This window comes from Amphiprion ocellaris, chromosome 7 (genome assembly GCF_022539595.1).
Source record: "Amphiprion ocellaris isolate individual 3 ecotype Okinawa chromosome 7, ASM2253959v1, whole genome shotgun sequence".
NCBI classification, from domain to species: Eukaryota; Metazoa; Chordata; class Actinopteri; family Pomacentridae; genus Amphiprion; species Amphiprion ocellaris.
In genome coordinates this window covers 5296623-5312914 of record NC_072772.1, presented here as the reverse complement: position 1 = coordinate 5312914, position 16292 = coordinate 5296623, and the positions used below count along the sequence as shown (strand labels likewise).

The 16292-nt window shown below is 39.7% G+C and overlaps 1 protein-coding gene across 1 annotated transcript in view; it reads right to left on the bottom strand.

Moving 5' to 3' along the window:
* arhgap35a (Rho GTPase activating protein 35a) overlaps nucleotides 1–10912 on the bottom strand; it is a 63654-nt gene extending 52742 nt beyond the window's left edge. Inside the window, exon 1 of the mRNA XM_023285609.3 lies at nucleotides 10143–10912. The gene's annotated coding sequence lies outside the window, so the exon portion shown is untranslated. The remainder of the gene's footprint in view (nucleotides 1–10142) is intronic.
* Nucleotides 10913–16292: the final 5380 nt, after the last annotated feature.

Here is a 16292-nt window from a genome sequence, read left to right as displayed (position 1 = left end):
AGACCCACATTGTTCTCCCAGTCTCTTGACACTCGTGTTTTATCAAAAATTAATTCAGCTGAGTTTCATCTCTATCTCCTATTCTTCCTCCCAATCTCATGGATTTAAGCCACAACAGACCCGGCTCATCCTGACCTGACAAACTGCATTCCCTGCGACCTTTTCCCTCGTTGGGCTAAAAAAAAAAAAAAGCTGTGCATTCTCTTCTCTCTGACGACTGTGACTAATACGAGCTGTGGTGCGGTGAGGCCGTCCTCGCTCTGAAACAACCTTCCAACCAAAAACAACTCCTAGCAATGTTTACATTCTTCGCCCATGTTTCCCTGACTTTTATCTTCTCAACTTAGAACATACATTGAAGTCAGCAAACCAACAAAAGGAAGAGGCCGGACTTGTGCAGACTCAGGTTGGTGGTTTGTGGTGACTCACTATCAACAGAGATGCATTTGGAATATAATTAGAAAAAGGAACATCAGCAAAATGATTGTGGAACTGTCTTCATTTTAAAACTCGTTCTTTTTTTCATGTGATTCATGAACAGTGACCTCAATAGGTGACTTTTATACTGGATGCACTGTTTCACATTTGTACTGCATCAGGCGGAATAAGGCCTTGACGGCATTTACAGTTTATTCTCTGTAAATCTGACTGAACCATAATGAGTTTTCACATCTTTCTGGGAAATTCTCTGCATCTTTCTTCGCTCAGCACAACACTGGTTGAGTCAGCACCTCCTAAGTAATTGTTATGTGTGAAATACATTTTTAGAATTTAAAATCCACACTTGCAAACAGTGGGTGGTGAATCCAGACACATTTCTCCAGTCCTCTCCAGGAATGTTACAAAATGGTGGATCCTCAGGAGCGGCTGGAGCACTGCAACAGGAAATGAACTCTGACATAAGAGCTATGGACCTTGGGGCCCCAACTGCATCCTGGGAAATTATGGCACTGAGAAGAGAAATGACCCATGTCACCCCCATGAAAAACCAGCTCGAAGGAAAATCCATTTACAATTCTCTAAAATGGCACAGTGGATATATATACAGCGCTGTGAAAAAGTTTGGGGGATTAAAAATATAAAAAGTGGGCACTTTTACAACTAATGCCACAAACGGTTTTCTTTCATCAAATCGTACAAAGTGCAGGAAACACAATGAACCTAAATCAAATTTGGTGCGACCTTTAAAGCAGCACTAATTCTCTGAGGCTGACTTGTTACAGTTTATCAAGGTACCTGGCAGGTAGGTTGTTCCAAGCATCTTGGCAAACCTGCGCAGTTATTCTGCAGATCATGTCTCAGTTGTTCCAGTCTTTTCATGAATTCCCAGACTGATGTTGAGATTAAGACTGTGTGAGGACGTCAGTGTCAGAACTCCTTTCATTTTTTGTCACTGAAAATAGTTATTTGTGACAGCTTGGGTTGGGGTTTATGGCTTATATGTGCTATATCTGAAAAGTCCAGAATGTTTTAATTCAGTCAATGTAACTGAGAGTTGAGAATTAATGATAATTCTAAAATGACATTTAAAAATTATTTAAAATGTAATCACTTTGGTCTCTTAAAGTGTAGTCTGTTAGCTATAAAAAACACACTAAAAAATTACACACACAAATCAATAGGAATAAAGGAATGATTTCATTGTCACTGAACTTTGCCTTATGTTTTTTTTAATAGTGGTTTGTATCCGATTTTATCAAACTATATTGTTTTTGCTATTGATGAAATGTCAGTAAGATAGATAATCATTTCCTGCATAAAAATTATATTTGGGACTGAGAAGATGCCCCCTGATGATATTGCATGATGAATGCATTCAACTTTCGCACGGTGTTGTACATAATTGCAGCATTCATAACAGCCTTTTCTAATTGCCTCTAGATTTGAGCATTCCAGGTGATTCATCACTTACAGTATTTATTTAGCAGATATAAACCTTCTGTTTGCCCAACAACAGCAATAATCAGAGTAACAAGGTCAAAACCAGGCCAACATGGAGACTGTCAGACTGGCAGAAATCGTGATCTGTCTTTCTTTGATGCAGATGGACCAACCATCACCACAATAAAGACAGCAAACAACAGAGAGACAAGGGAGGGGGAATAGAGCGCAGCAATAAGGATGACAATGCTACCATCCTAGCAGAAAGTGACACAGTATCACTTGGCCGAGGTTCCTTCAGGTATCCCTCCTCTATCATTAAAACCCATCTTTTCCTGTGACGCCGCCGTTGGCCGGCGCTCTCTGCTTTATGGCCGTTATCCAAGCTGTGAGACAATAGTATGGACATCATTAGCTAAGTGGTGGCTGGATGACAGGCGGTGGCGCTGCGATCGATAATGGCAGGCCCGGCCGTCCGCAGGCTGAGCAGTGCTTACTCATCAGCCCTGGGCTTGCATGAGCCCCAGCCTGGACCAGAAACTGGGACGAAGCCAGATAAGAGATGTGGAGGTGTCAGGGGCTCGCTGTCTGTGATAACAAATGGCTATGAACAGCCACCTTATCTTCTCACCTTAAAGAGGATATGATGTCCACTGTCACACAGCTGCCGAGCAGCCAGGACCGCTGTGACAGTTATGTTATGAGGGTGAGGAAGGGTCAGCCGCTGGTGCTTACATTGTGTGTGCACAGAGCGGCGAACACACTTTCTCAGACGTTTTCGGTGCCCTTATGACTCAACACAAAAGTTAACCATTTCCACTGCCAATTTTTAAACCCTCAAAGTGGAGCCACATGAATACTAAACACTAACAGCCAGGTAATGATTTGCACAAGTGAAAATGCCTGTGGCAAGCGACGACTTAAGAATACCTAATCACAACATTGTAAAACATGCTCTCTTTCCAAATACAAGCGTTTTGTGTGTACATGAGCGCGTAGGAGAGAGACCGTGTCAGCACATGCTCGCTGGGGAGATGCCAAAGGCCACCACAGTGGTGGCTGGAAGCCCCTGAAGTGGCATCTGAGGCAAACATCTAGTGACAAGGTGGTGCCCTTCCTGTGTCCTTAACCGCAGCTCGCAAAAACACCGCACCGCTCTCCAAGGGCAAAAAAAGAGTGACGGAGGGCGGCATGGGAAGAGAAAGGAACAGGAACAAAAATATTCAGCAAAAAATCAAAAGACAAGAGGGAAGAAAAAGCAGCAGAGGAGCAACATGAGCGATCGATACAGCTTAGGAGAAGTTTGGGAAAAAGTAAGAAAAACTTGAAGCCAAGCGAGATTCTTTCAGGGGCCTCTGGTTGTCTAGTGCTGCAGGACTGTTCCCTCCTCTCTCCTCTCCAGTTCGGTCCCTCTCCTCTTCCCTTCTCTGATGCTTGTCAGTCTGTGATTAAAGATGCCAGCTTTAATTAGAATATGTTTGAAGTAGAACACCTCCCTGCCTCCCACTCTCCACCTCTCTCTTCCCCGTCTGAGTGCTGCAGGTGTATGAAGACACTTCCAATAAAGTTGTCAGAAGCAGCATGTAAGAGACGTCATGATAAACAGACAAAGCGGCGGGTTAACACACGTACTGCAGCACTGTCAATATCATGAGCTTAAACAAACACGTACCTGAAGCAGTTTTATTTTGACAATCTAAACCCAGACAGACAGTGACAACTTGCAGCAGAGGGCCAGAGACTATATTTACTCCCCGTTTGCTGTTTGCATGCTGCCAAATGCTCAACTCATTTCTACGCCATATTCAACTAGACACCTAATCTTATTATGGCTAATAATGCGTAAAAAATCAAATGAAAAAGCTGTAGTTAGTCACACAACCTCCTGCTTTCAGTCCCAATCTTTACCGAGCAGTTTGAGCAGATTAGAGGAGCTGAGGCGAGGATTCTAGTTTCTGTTGTGTGTTTTTAGTTGTAATATTACACCTTATAGGAACAGCTTACAGCCAGCCTTCGTAGATAACACCCCGACCTCAGAGTCCTTCTGACACACACAAGTGGCTCTTACAGGAACTTCTCCTCTCTTTTTTTTCTATCAAAGAACTTAATCCAACTGATGATACCCAAAGAGCTCCACTATTAAATAAATTGACTGCACAAAGTGTAACACTGGTATGTTCCACAGCAGCTAATCAAATGAAATGTTCTATCATATGCAAAATATTAATGCGTCGCTTGATTTCTCTGTGCAGTTAAAAGGGATGGATGTGCACTGAATGCTGATCGCCATTACTGCTGGGCTAACAAGCTTATTAGTGATGCAACAAGTTGTATCACATTCGAACACTGTTGCATCTATTAAAAGGAAGGAGGCCACCCACAGCACCTTCCATGATTCAGAAGAGCGAGCAGAAAATACTCAGAAACAGCAACCGAGAGCAGTTTCATGACAGATTATTATCTGTACACAGGAACGGTTTCAAACAGGACCAACTTGTTTTTTCTAATCAAAATAGTTAAGGGCCTTTTAGCAGGTATAAATAAGAAAACAGTTGATCAATTTCTACAAAATGTGGAAGTGAGACTCCTAACAAAGAAAAGTGAACACATTAATTTGTTTTAGGACTGATAACATGATTTTACTTTTAACACCCTTCATAGCCATAGAGTATACATCAGATGTCTCCTTACCAACCAGACTGAGATCCTCAGGCTCAGTGTTCTCACCTCACGCTTAAACACTGAAGAGGATCGAGCATTTGCTATTAGAGCTCCTCAGGTGTGGAACAACCTGCCTGAGGAATTGCAACTCACTACAACAGTGTCCTCATTTAACCCTCTGAACCCCAAAACGTTTCTGAGCTTTTACTGCTCCAGTCACACTTTTACTCACCGTGGGCCCATTTCTCACTGCAATGTAAAGTCCATCAACTCCATGGAAACACAGCCACTGTGGCTTTCTTCTGTGTGGTATGACACAGTTAGAATGTCATGGATAATAAAGGAGGAATAAAAACATGTTTGTTTGGGGTTTTTTGCTATTTGTATTTTTAAAAAAATGTAATAAAACTGAAATCAACATGTGCATTTTCCAAGTACCCACAGGTGTTACTAATACTGGAAAATGGTGACTCTACATACTATAGATATTTAACTATTTCATTTGTTTCTATAGTTGTCTATCTGCTCTGTGGAAACGCAGCCTGCAGTTCAGCCCAGTTTACCTCAAAACCCTAAAATTTTTGCTACATGACTATCAGTCACAAATGGCTTCACAATAGTGCAGAGAAGCCTCAAATCTTGGAATCTTTATAGAATCAGGTTATAGCAAACTGTTTTTGGAAAATTTTTGAGTGCAACACGTAGAATTAAGTCACTGATGGAACATGAAGACTGCAAGCTTAGATTTGGTTAAGTTTTATGACTGAATTGCGCCTTAACAATATACTGTTCAAGGACCATTAATAGAAAAGTTGAAATCCCACAGATTCTTTTGTTTTTATTGTTTCAGGCTCTGAAGAATAATGTAATGTAATATTGATTTCTGAGGGTTTAATCACTTTTGAAAAGTTATTTGTATCAAAAGGGCTTTCAATAAATTTTCCCTTCATTTTTTATGCCTACCTTGTTCTTAGACTTTATTGTATTATTGATGTTGCGCAAGTCTTGCTTTGCTGTATTTTAACTTCAAATGAATCCATTGTTTGGATATTTTTGGTTCGGGTGATATTTTAAGTTTGTTTTCTGTCTGTTTTTTAGAATTTGTATTCTTCCTTTGCATCACTGTGTGTTTTATTGTAAGTATTTTGTGTTTGTTGTAATGCACTTTGCATTATCATAATTATGCTTTTGTCTAATTTGGCTTTTAAAATGTATACATTATTCTCGGACACCCCTCCGCCCACATCTCTCTGATATTGTGTGCCTGACCATTTCTGTAAGTTTCCGAAAACTGACTATCCAACATTCACACCCACTTCAGAATGTGCTTAGCCAACTGTGCCGAGAAACGAAAGAAGCCAAGATTTATACTTCGCTGCACTTTGTTTATCATTACACACAGCCGGGTTCTTATTTTGCCATCATCATTCCGCATAGAATAAAACAGGCCCCACTGTTGTCCCTCTCTAACTCTTCCCCTCAGCTCTCTACTTCTTCTTCTGGCCTCCCATTCTCCCTCCACACATTCAGGAATCGTAGGTGGACTTCCTACAGGAAACTCAGGGGCGCCGCCGGGGGAGAATCTCCAGAGAGAAAGTCAAACAATGACACACAGGGACTTATCCTCCTCACTCCAGACCAATTTAGGCAATGAAGCATGAGCAGTTGCTAATGAGATGAGGGGTAGGTCAGCACGACAGGTTAAGACAAAAACGAAAACTGAGTGTTGGGTTAGTGTGGGAAATGAGTGTGTGTTTGAGTGCACAGATTACAAACATGCTCAGTTATCCTTTAATACTTGTGTAGGTGGATTTCATGGCAGTCTCCCTTTGTTCGTAATGGTGAGAGGTTCCCAGTGTCTGCAGCCTTTCAATATAATAAGTAGAGACTGACTCATCCAAAAACAGTCAGAGGCTATTCTAGCCTTAACATGATAATGTAACAGAGCATGTATTTATGCATGACAAATCTCTCTTTGTAGGCTAGTTCCCTGCACAAACTTTGCCTAACTTCAAGGGTAAGAACCATGTTGGCAGTGTATGTAGGTGGTACAAACTGTGTGTACAATTACAGCAGCACAAGTCCAACCTATTGAACTCTGGGCAGTGGCCTCATTTCACTGGCAGAGACTCAATCATAACATCTTATCTGTGGACATGCTGAGTCATGGAATTCAGCTGTGGCCAATAGCCAAGCAGCAGGGTTACTTATGGCTGTCATTGATTGGTTGATCCCTGAGCACAAAGCTGAAAGGGCACATACCAGGAACACAGCCTGAAGCAGAAACTGGCAGCAGTTTGCTCGCGCTTTACTTTACTCTCACATTTTCGTTGCTGTTTTTTTTTCTGTTTTTTTCTCCCAACTGACAACCTACTTTGTTGTGTCACTCTCTCTTTTTTCTCTAGTTCCTCCCAGATCTGCCTTCATGTCCGCTCTCCACAGCTCCTCCAAATTACCATAGCCCATTACCCTTGTCCCTCTGTTGTGTAATTGTAGCTGGAATAGGAAAACAGGGCCGCTCATGTCCAGAGGTCACCATTCCTCTGTGGCTTACATCCTGGTCCTTCATCTCCATGGTCACCGTAAATCCAAACAGTGTCACCATCTTTTTTTTTTTTTTTAATATATCAAGGCTAGTTAAAAGTATTTCAGCAGAGTCTTACAGCCACCATTCAAACCATTAATCATATCCAAAGCTCTTACTTCCCGCTAGAATTATCCATTAATAATGCATTTGCATTGGAAAAGCAATATCATAACAAGGTGGAATTGGGACATAAAGCAAATGCAATCATTGCTACTGATTGATTTCACTGAGAGATATTTTCTTAGATGAACCATTTGTGGTCTAATGCACAGGAACACCGGTGATCATTTTGTTCCCTCAAAGGTACGCTTGGCACAGCCGACACTGCTGATTTGGGGTCAGTTCTCTCATACATAAATCAGTCATTCAGGATGCAGAGTTAAACTGGCTCTGAAGCAGAACAGGGGCAGACTACAGAGGCCTTTCTATCAGCCTGTCCCCATCTGCAAATCTGTAATGAGCAAGGGAGCTGAAACAGTGGGGAGAGAAGAGAACCTCAGTTCAACTGAGGCAGGCACACTTTCTAATGGAAATTCAGATACAATCATCCCAGAATGCACTTCTCTCTGCCTAATAATCGGCCACTAGAACAAGGCAGCCATTGAGAGGAGAGTGACTGTAATCTGGTCCACCAAACTCCAAAGCTGCCTGCTATAATTAGCTCCTTTCTCCATCAAACACAGACTTACACTGACTCACAAGCAAACCTCTCCTGTAATACAAGGGAGAGGAGATTTAGCCAACGCCGCATTTTCAGATGAGTGGGGGGAAATTTTCCATCCTTGGTTTATGGAGTCACCCCATACTGACAGGTACGCTAGCTGTAAAATCTGAAAATGAGCAGGTGAGAGGCCGCCGATTCATTCAGCAGAATGGAGATTCGTGGAAATAAAAGTCTCAGTCGATGTGGAAATAATATGGTACGGGGCGAGTTTTCAAAGTGACTGGTATTACAAGCCCACAACACTTTGTTCCTTATTAAAATAAACTGCTCACAGTTAGGCTTGCTGATGTAGCTCATGATTCACACTGCAAGGCTCAATTTCCAATTACCTCTCTCATTTGATTACTCTTTCAGTGATGAGAAATAAAGTGAAGTTGCCGACTTAGATGTGAAATAAGGCCAAAGCAGGCCAAACCGCTGTGTTTATCCGTTCACATTATATGGGGCAGAACCTCACTTCCACTGTCCTCATCAGAGCATGTATCCACATCTCTGGCCTACATCCTGACGAGCAAAGCCTGCCGTCCTCTTAATCTCAGGAACATGTTCAAGCCCAGGGATTCACAACGCAACACGATCCCAGAGACGGGCAGGGCTGAGCGGGTTGCTGGTAGCTAGTCTGCTGCCTGGGCAAATGGCACGGCTATTAGTGGGAAGAAGAGGCTTCCTGGAGAGGTGTGACTGCACTGCAAAGGGCCCAATCAAGCAGAGAACAGAAGTGCTGACAGCTGCTAATGCATTTACCTGAGAGCACAGAGACTGTCCTAGTGAGGAAATCGTAGCGTATGTTTACGCGTGTGTTTACTTCCTGCTTGGCATGGGCTTTCCAAAAAAAAAAAAACGTTGATTAAGATCAAAGAGGGAGAAACTCATCAAAAAGCACTCAGTCAAAGCACAGAAAGCAAACGAGGGGCGATGAGTCGACACAGAAGCCACAACATCAGAGAGTTTATCTATTATCAAACGACACATTTTGAAAATTTGCCATTTATCCAGCGATGACACAGCAGTACAAACCAACCACCCCCTCCTCCCCCCGTGGATGCACCTCAGTCTTAAGGCCACATCACAAACCTGCACATTCTCTCAGCTATCACGGTCTCTGAAATCTCCCACAGTCCATCTTAAATCAGCGTTTCTGAGGGGACGGTCAAGGATCACTTTTGAAATGAAAGCACTGACGTCCAGTGGAGGGACTAAAAGGGAGTGGCTGCCAGGGCAATGATCACTTTGCAGTGGCAGTGAGATTAAACCGTGACACATCGGTGACTAGTCCTGGCATGAAAATAGATTGATGAGAGCATTAATTATTATCATCAGGTCCACCTAACCTTATCTAGGACCATAAAGGGGCTGAACATGCTGCATTCAGAGAACTGAGGCAAATATCCCCACCTGGGATATTTAATAGGTGGGAAATAGCGAGAAATATGCTTTACATGCTGTCGAGGAAGAACGAAGCTATTTGTGTGACAGGTACAAAATTAAATGGGGAACTTTAGTAGAATTACCTGCAGGCATTTGCTAAGTGTGTCACTGGGAAGCTCTGCAAGTTTGACATTTGCAAAGTTAGGGGGAGATTTAATAAGAGATTAAATTAAATCGCATGAAAGAGTGTCTCATTTTTAAGAGCACGTATATAGTATGAGCTAAATTTGATTCAGATTTGTGGCTACTATGAAGCTAAACATGTCAAATAAAAGTACAGACAGGTAGAATAACCTAAAACCTAACAAAATAATACACTGAAATATGTTCTTCAACCAGGAGATGAGAATAAATAAGATGAACACACAGGCGAGGTAGCAAAAACTGCTTGATACTCCAAAACAGCCTATTTAAACTCATTTGTGCTCCTTATATTCATAACCTAATATAGAGTTTCTATAGGCCTGACAAGACCAATGTATTCCATGTGCTGTAGAAACAATTTAAAGGTTCGGACATTTTTTTATATAACCTCCTTTCTCCACTGTAAACTTTTCATTTAAAGAGGCACAGGCAGACCCTGACCTGCCTTAAATAAGCTTCCTTTTTTATACAGTCATGCACCATCTTTAGAATAATCATTATTATTACTATAAAGGGCTTCAGATCCAGCCAGCCCGCAGGGGGACTGGGGTTGACTCCCAGTTTTCTTGTTATTCGCAGCTCTCAAGCTGCAATGTAGTGGAAGTAAAAGGAGGAAAACGCCTTAAAATAGCTTTGAAACACAGTTTGCGCTTCAAAATGGTTCATTTAGGTGTATTAAAGGGAGGAAATAAGAAGTATCTCTTGTAGTGTACGTACCATATCATTCCTGTGTCTCCAGCTCCTCGTCCACTCCTTTCTTCCTCTCTCTGCTCCTCTGCGACCCACAGCCGGGGAAAGACTTTAAAAACCAGACAAAAACACTCCCTGCAAGCGCTCACATCGATTATTTTCCGCTTTTTTTCTCTCAGCAAACACGCCGTCTGTCCATCGCTTCCCACATTAAGCGCTCGTTTTCACCAGTCTGAAGTTTTCAAACATGCATAGCTGTTTCTCCTTTCTCTCTCTGAAAAAAACAAACAAACAACTAAATTGTGATCAGGAAAAGGAAAAGAAAAAAAATGAACTCCAAGTCTTTTCCAGCTCGGCTGTGTTGCGAAGAGAAAAAAGGGGGAGGCGTTGGGAAAGGCTGTTTCGGTGTGTTTTCCCTTCTTGCTTCACCACCACGTTGTTTTGACCAATTATTATTTCCTTTGTTGTGTCAAAAAATAAAAGAGTCCGTGAGGAAACGCGACGGGAAGCTGTGGCTTGATTTAAGCAAAGCGCTGCATTCAGAGGAACAGCAGCCCGTAGGAAAGCGTTGGATTTTCCTTTCTGATGTTAAGCCCCTTGCAGGATAAATGTGTGACGTTGTGTTTAAGTCTATTTTTTTCTGCTTCCCAATAATGGCGGACCTTCTCCCGAATCCAGCATCTCCCCTCCTATTCACAGAGAGCACAGTCTCGCCCAGCGGTTCATGGACACAATTACAACACACGCTCATGATACGCTGCTCAGCGCTGCACATGAAGGCGGAAAGACTGCTGGATAAAAACCACCCAGCCAGCAAGGAGACTGCGTTTATATTAGGAGTACCGTGAACGTGTCAGAGATCATATTTAAAAATTACATCATCCTAAAAGTTCAAAGATAGAGAGCATTTTCGGAATTTTTTGATAAATTATTGGGGTGGGGAAAAAAAAAACCTATTAAAAAGCTAAAAAAAAAAAAAACATAGACAGCAGTGCCTAAATATTTTAAAGAACAAATAATAATAATAATAATAATAATAACTAAATGTACAGAAAAATAAAGATATATCCATAGTAATGAATACAAACATCAACAACACAAAAACAAAAATAAATATCAATAAAAATGTAAAATAAGTTAAATATAAACATAAAAAACATCTATGTCAACATCTAACAATGTTTTAAAATTATTATCTTTAAAAACGCACATGAAATAAATATCCAATACACTGGTAAAAACAAAAGAAATAAAAAATGTCCATAATAATAAATAATAATGTAAAAACACAAAAAGTAAGAGAAAATATCCATGTTAAAAAAATACGTTAGTGTTAAAAATGTTTAAAATTGAAAATTAAATAAATATCTATGACATGAATAAAACAAAATAAAAACATAACCAAACATTAAAACCTCAAGCAATAGAAGTACCCATAACACTGACTACGAACATAAAAATGCCACAAATGTGAGAAATAAAGCAAAAAATTGAATATTAAAGAAATGTCCATGCCAGTTGCTAAAAATATCAAACCATAAAAATGAAAAGGAATGTCAAATGATGAAACACTGATTTAAAAAAAATATTGAAAACACAAAAATAAAAGAAAAACATTACTAAAATGCTAGAAATACAAAAACAAAACTAAATATTCATAGCACTTAAATTAGTAAAATATTTAAACATAAAAGCCATATACTTAACAGTGTTTACAATATATAAAAGTTCAAAGAAATATTCATAATACCACCTACAATATTTAAAGCATAGACAATAAAGTGCATGTTCAGAACAATGATGGAAAATGTTAAAATATTAAGAACAATAAAAAACACGAAAATAGCAAAAAAAAAATCTATAACACTCACTACAAATATTACACATAAATAGTAAGAAATATTGATAGCACTCAATAAAAAATATTTAAAACACAATAAAATAAAATATTCAGAACAGTAACTAAAAACATTACAACACAATACTATAAAGACAAATCCATAACAATGACAAAAAATACCAAAGTCACACAGAAAAATACAATTGAAGATATTTATGTTTTACTTGAGTATTTCCTTTTTCTGTTGCTTTATACTTTCGTCTCATCACAGAAGGAGATGTGACACCTTTTTTTAAGTCTTTGTTTTGTAAATTTGGCAGCTTTACCTATCTTAATAAACATGTAAATTCAAAGTATAGAAACCGTAATGTATGCAATGCATCTATTATTCACTACCAGTCAAAAGTTTGGACACACCTTCTCATTCAATGGTTTTTATCTATTTGTTTCATTTTCTACATTGTAGATAAATACTGAAGATTAGCATTTTTTAGTTTACAACATAATTCCACGTGTATTCTTTTATAGTTTTGATGTCTTCAGTATTAATCTACAATGTACAAAATGACTAAATAAAAACCTTTGAATGAGAAGGTGTGTCCAAACCTTTGACTGGAAGTGTAAGTCAAGACAAATGCATCAGCATCACAGAATTCAGCTCTGTGCCATCACACTGATGTATCGCTGATGTCTGACTCTGTTCTATTGCAGCACTATTTCTGTGCTATAAAGAGAAAAGGAATGTGTTCATGTCATCATGATTGTAATTAATTGACTTTATTTTGCTCCATTTGCCCTCTTGGCCCCCTGGCTCACAAACCACTTCCTCTCACAACTGATCCCCATTTCCCTGCACAAATTCAAACATTAGTCATCCCCTAACAGACTTTAATGTTCCACGGCTGCATTGCCTTTAATAGATTTGTTGTGCATTCACCCAAGCACTCCTACCTAAAACCTTATTGAGCTGCAGAGAGAGGAAATATTTAATACCTTTGTTGAGAAAATCAATCATCTCAAAGGTCAGTCCTAATTATATGTGTAGTGCACCGAGTCATCCACTTGGTAAAAGAGTTACTGTGAAGCGGTTTGACCTTTGATGATTTTAACCACTAAATGATAAAAAAAAAGAAGTTACTAAAGAAGGCAGCAGAGCTTCTTCCACATTCGAATAACGTCTGTCGTGTTGTACAAGACAACAGCCAGTAACAGCTCAAACAGATGTTAAGTGTCTTGCAGTGGGACCCTTTCTTGAAATTCTTTAGTCCTTCCTTGAACTTCCTAGAACATGCAATTCCAATCTGGTAATCTAAACTCTATGTGACATGAAAACAAATACTTTGTGTGGCTGTAACCCTCAATTTATTGTTTTGAACTGGAATTTGGCACTTTAGGAGGCATTTTTGGACTGAAACAGATATATCATGTCTGAAACTTGTCTTTTAAGTCACAGTCAAGGTAAATGTTGCTTCAGTGTTTAACCTCCTAAGCTATTGAATGGCCAAAGCAAAAGAAATTAAAGCTGCAAGCAGCGTTGGACGGGTCCTCGCATCCTTGCTGGTTGGCGAATCCGCGCACGTCCACCAGGTGGCGCTGCGACCGAGAATGCATGTCGGCCTATGGATGTGATGAGGGCTGGACTCTGATCACACGTGTAAAGTTTGAGGCAGATTGGAGCATGTTTAGGGCAGTTACACAGCAGTTGATGTTTCATGGCAAAGCATCAGAATTCACGAGGCCGCCATGGCCACGCCCTCAGACTTTTGCGGAGCATTTTGATAACTTTTGATCACCCATACCTGGAGTACATCCTGGCTGAATTTCATATCTGTCGGTGTTACCCTGTTTGAGTTTATAGCTTTTCAAAATGTCAAAAAATGACCCAAAATTTAAGGTTGGTGTAAAATTCTAGAAAGAAGAAGAAGATTAAAGAAAGAAAATACATAAAAAAGAAGCAATTAAATAAATGGGAAAAAGTTAAGACAATTAAACTTTTATAAAGTATGGGGGGTAAAAAGATGTAAGAAATTAAAGAATTGTATTTAATAAAGAAACAGGAAATTTGTAAAAAAGTGTTGTAGTCTTTTGCAGTTAATTGATGGATAGGCGTAGTGAGAGACAGCCAGACAATGGGGTAGAAATAAGAATGAGAACAATTCATACAGCACGGGGTTGCGAGCGGGAATCGAACCAGGGCCTCAGCGTTGAGGACCTACTACATGCGTCAGTGGCTTAACCCGCAGAGCTATATGATCACACATGTTGCATGTCAGCAAAGGTGTACCAACCCAATAGAAGTCCAGGGGAAGGGTTAGGGTTGGAGAGGTAGGTCCTGACAGTTGTAATGTATCATAAAAAATTGATATATGAATTAAATTTTTTTCATAATTTAATATTAAGCCACTCAACCCAAAAAATTTATAAAATAAAGTTGGGGTTTTCCCTTCAGCATTGTGGTTGCACGTCTCCGATAGAGGATATTTAGACCCACAATGCTGAAGGGAAAACCGTGGATTAATTTCTCGGATTATTCTGTTGCTTAGTATTAATATTAAAAATATTTATGTGTCATATTAAATTTACCTTATTTTTCATTAATGCTGTAAGGACCTTGCTCTGTAACCCTAACTCTATCCCTAGACTTTCTATTGGATTTATACACGTTTACAAGGCGAGAATATATGTGCTCATGTAGCTCTACGGGTTACGCCTCTGACGTATGTACTTGGTCCCCGCCGCTGAGGCCCGGGTTCGAGTCCCGCTTGTACACCCCATGCTGTATGCGCTGGCCTACCTCTTATTTCTAACCCCGTTGTCTGGCTGTCTCTCACTACGCCTATCCAAACAAAAAGTGAAAGAGACTACTACACTTATTTAAATAGTTAAATGTTTATTTACAAATAAACACCTTAAAGACAATAACACTTTTACTAGGAATTAAACACAATTTACTATGAAAACTTTAAATATACAATTACACATTAAAATCTACTACAAGTTCTTAAAATTACAAACTACAACAGTTTATCTAAACATTTAATATTGAAAATAATATTTTAACTCATCACATCCAATAATACTTTTGACTCAACAATTACACATTAAAAAGACAGAACATTTGGACATCTAATCTAATATTATAAAATCATACAGAATGACAAAAGACCAAGACTACACTTTTAAGATGAATCTAAATACAGACAAAAAATTTGAAAAACACCAGTGACACTTTTGAATATCTAATTACACAGAAGACACAATAACAAAATCCAAAAAAACAAATAAATTTACATATCTTAAAACGTTTTCTATTCTGAAACAAAAACATCTGGTTGTTTCTTCAAACAGTTCCTCTTTCAATGTTCTGGGTTGCACTATGAATTGATTTACTAATAACTCTTTTCTCAAAACTGCTTCCCTCATAAAGTCTACTAATAGTTGAAATCATTGATCAAACTAATGTTACCTTCTGATCACCACTAACTATACTTTTCAGTGAATACAATCAAAGTTTCTGGACCATTTCTAAATAGCACACAGGTGAACATCTCACCAAAACTCAAATGGATACTCTAAATGTGAAATCAAGACTCATGTTCACAACTTTTAAGGCTTCGATTAAACAGAAATTTCTAACTAACAGAGAAGTACTAAGACACTTTGCACATTTCAGTCCTCACACTATCTGACATTTCAAACTAACAGACAACTACACATGGACATAGAAGACACGAGTCCTTGGACTATCTCAAGGTTCTAGTTTACAGACAGCTACTGTGAAACTTCGAAAATTTCAGCCCTCACACTGTGTGAAAGCTCATCTCCTCAGGACTCAAGAGGTCTGTACACTTAGAACATCTTGGAAATCAGGGTTCAACCCTCCAGCACAAAGCCTAAAGTCCAACCTCCTCACAAAAACTGTCGAGTCCAAACTCAAGTTAAAAATTAAAGCTGCAAGCAGCATTGGACGGGTCATCCATCTTTCTCTACAAAACTCCTTTATGTCCCCGAACTCTGGCCGTGAAAACCACAAAAAAAACAAATAAAAGCTTTGCGCTCTTTGCGCTCTTTGCGCTCTTTGCGCTCTTTGCGCTCTTTGCGCTCTTTGCGCTCTTTGCGCTCTTTGCGCTCTTTGCGCTCTTTGCGCTCTTTGCGCTCTTTGCGCTCTTTGCGCTCTTTGCGCTCTTTGCGCTCTTTGCGCTCTTTGCGCTCTTTGCGCTCTTTGCGCTCTTTGCGCTCTTTGCGCTCTTTGCGCTCTTTGCGCTCTTTGCGCTCTTTGCGCTCTTTGCGCTCTTTGCGCTCTTTGCGCTCTTTGCGCTCTTTGCGCTCTTTGCGCT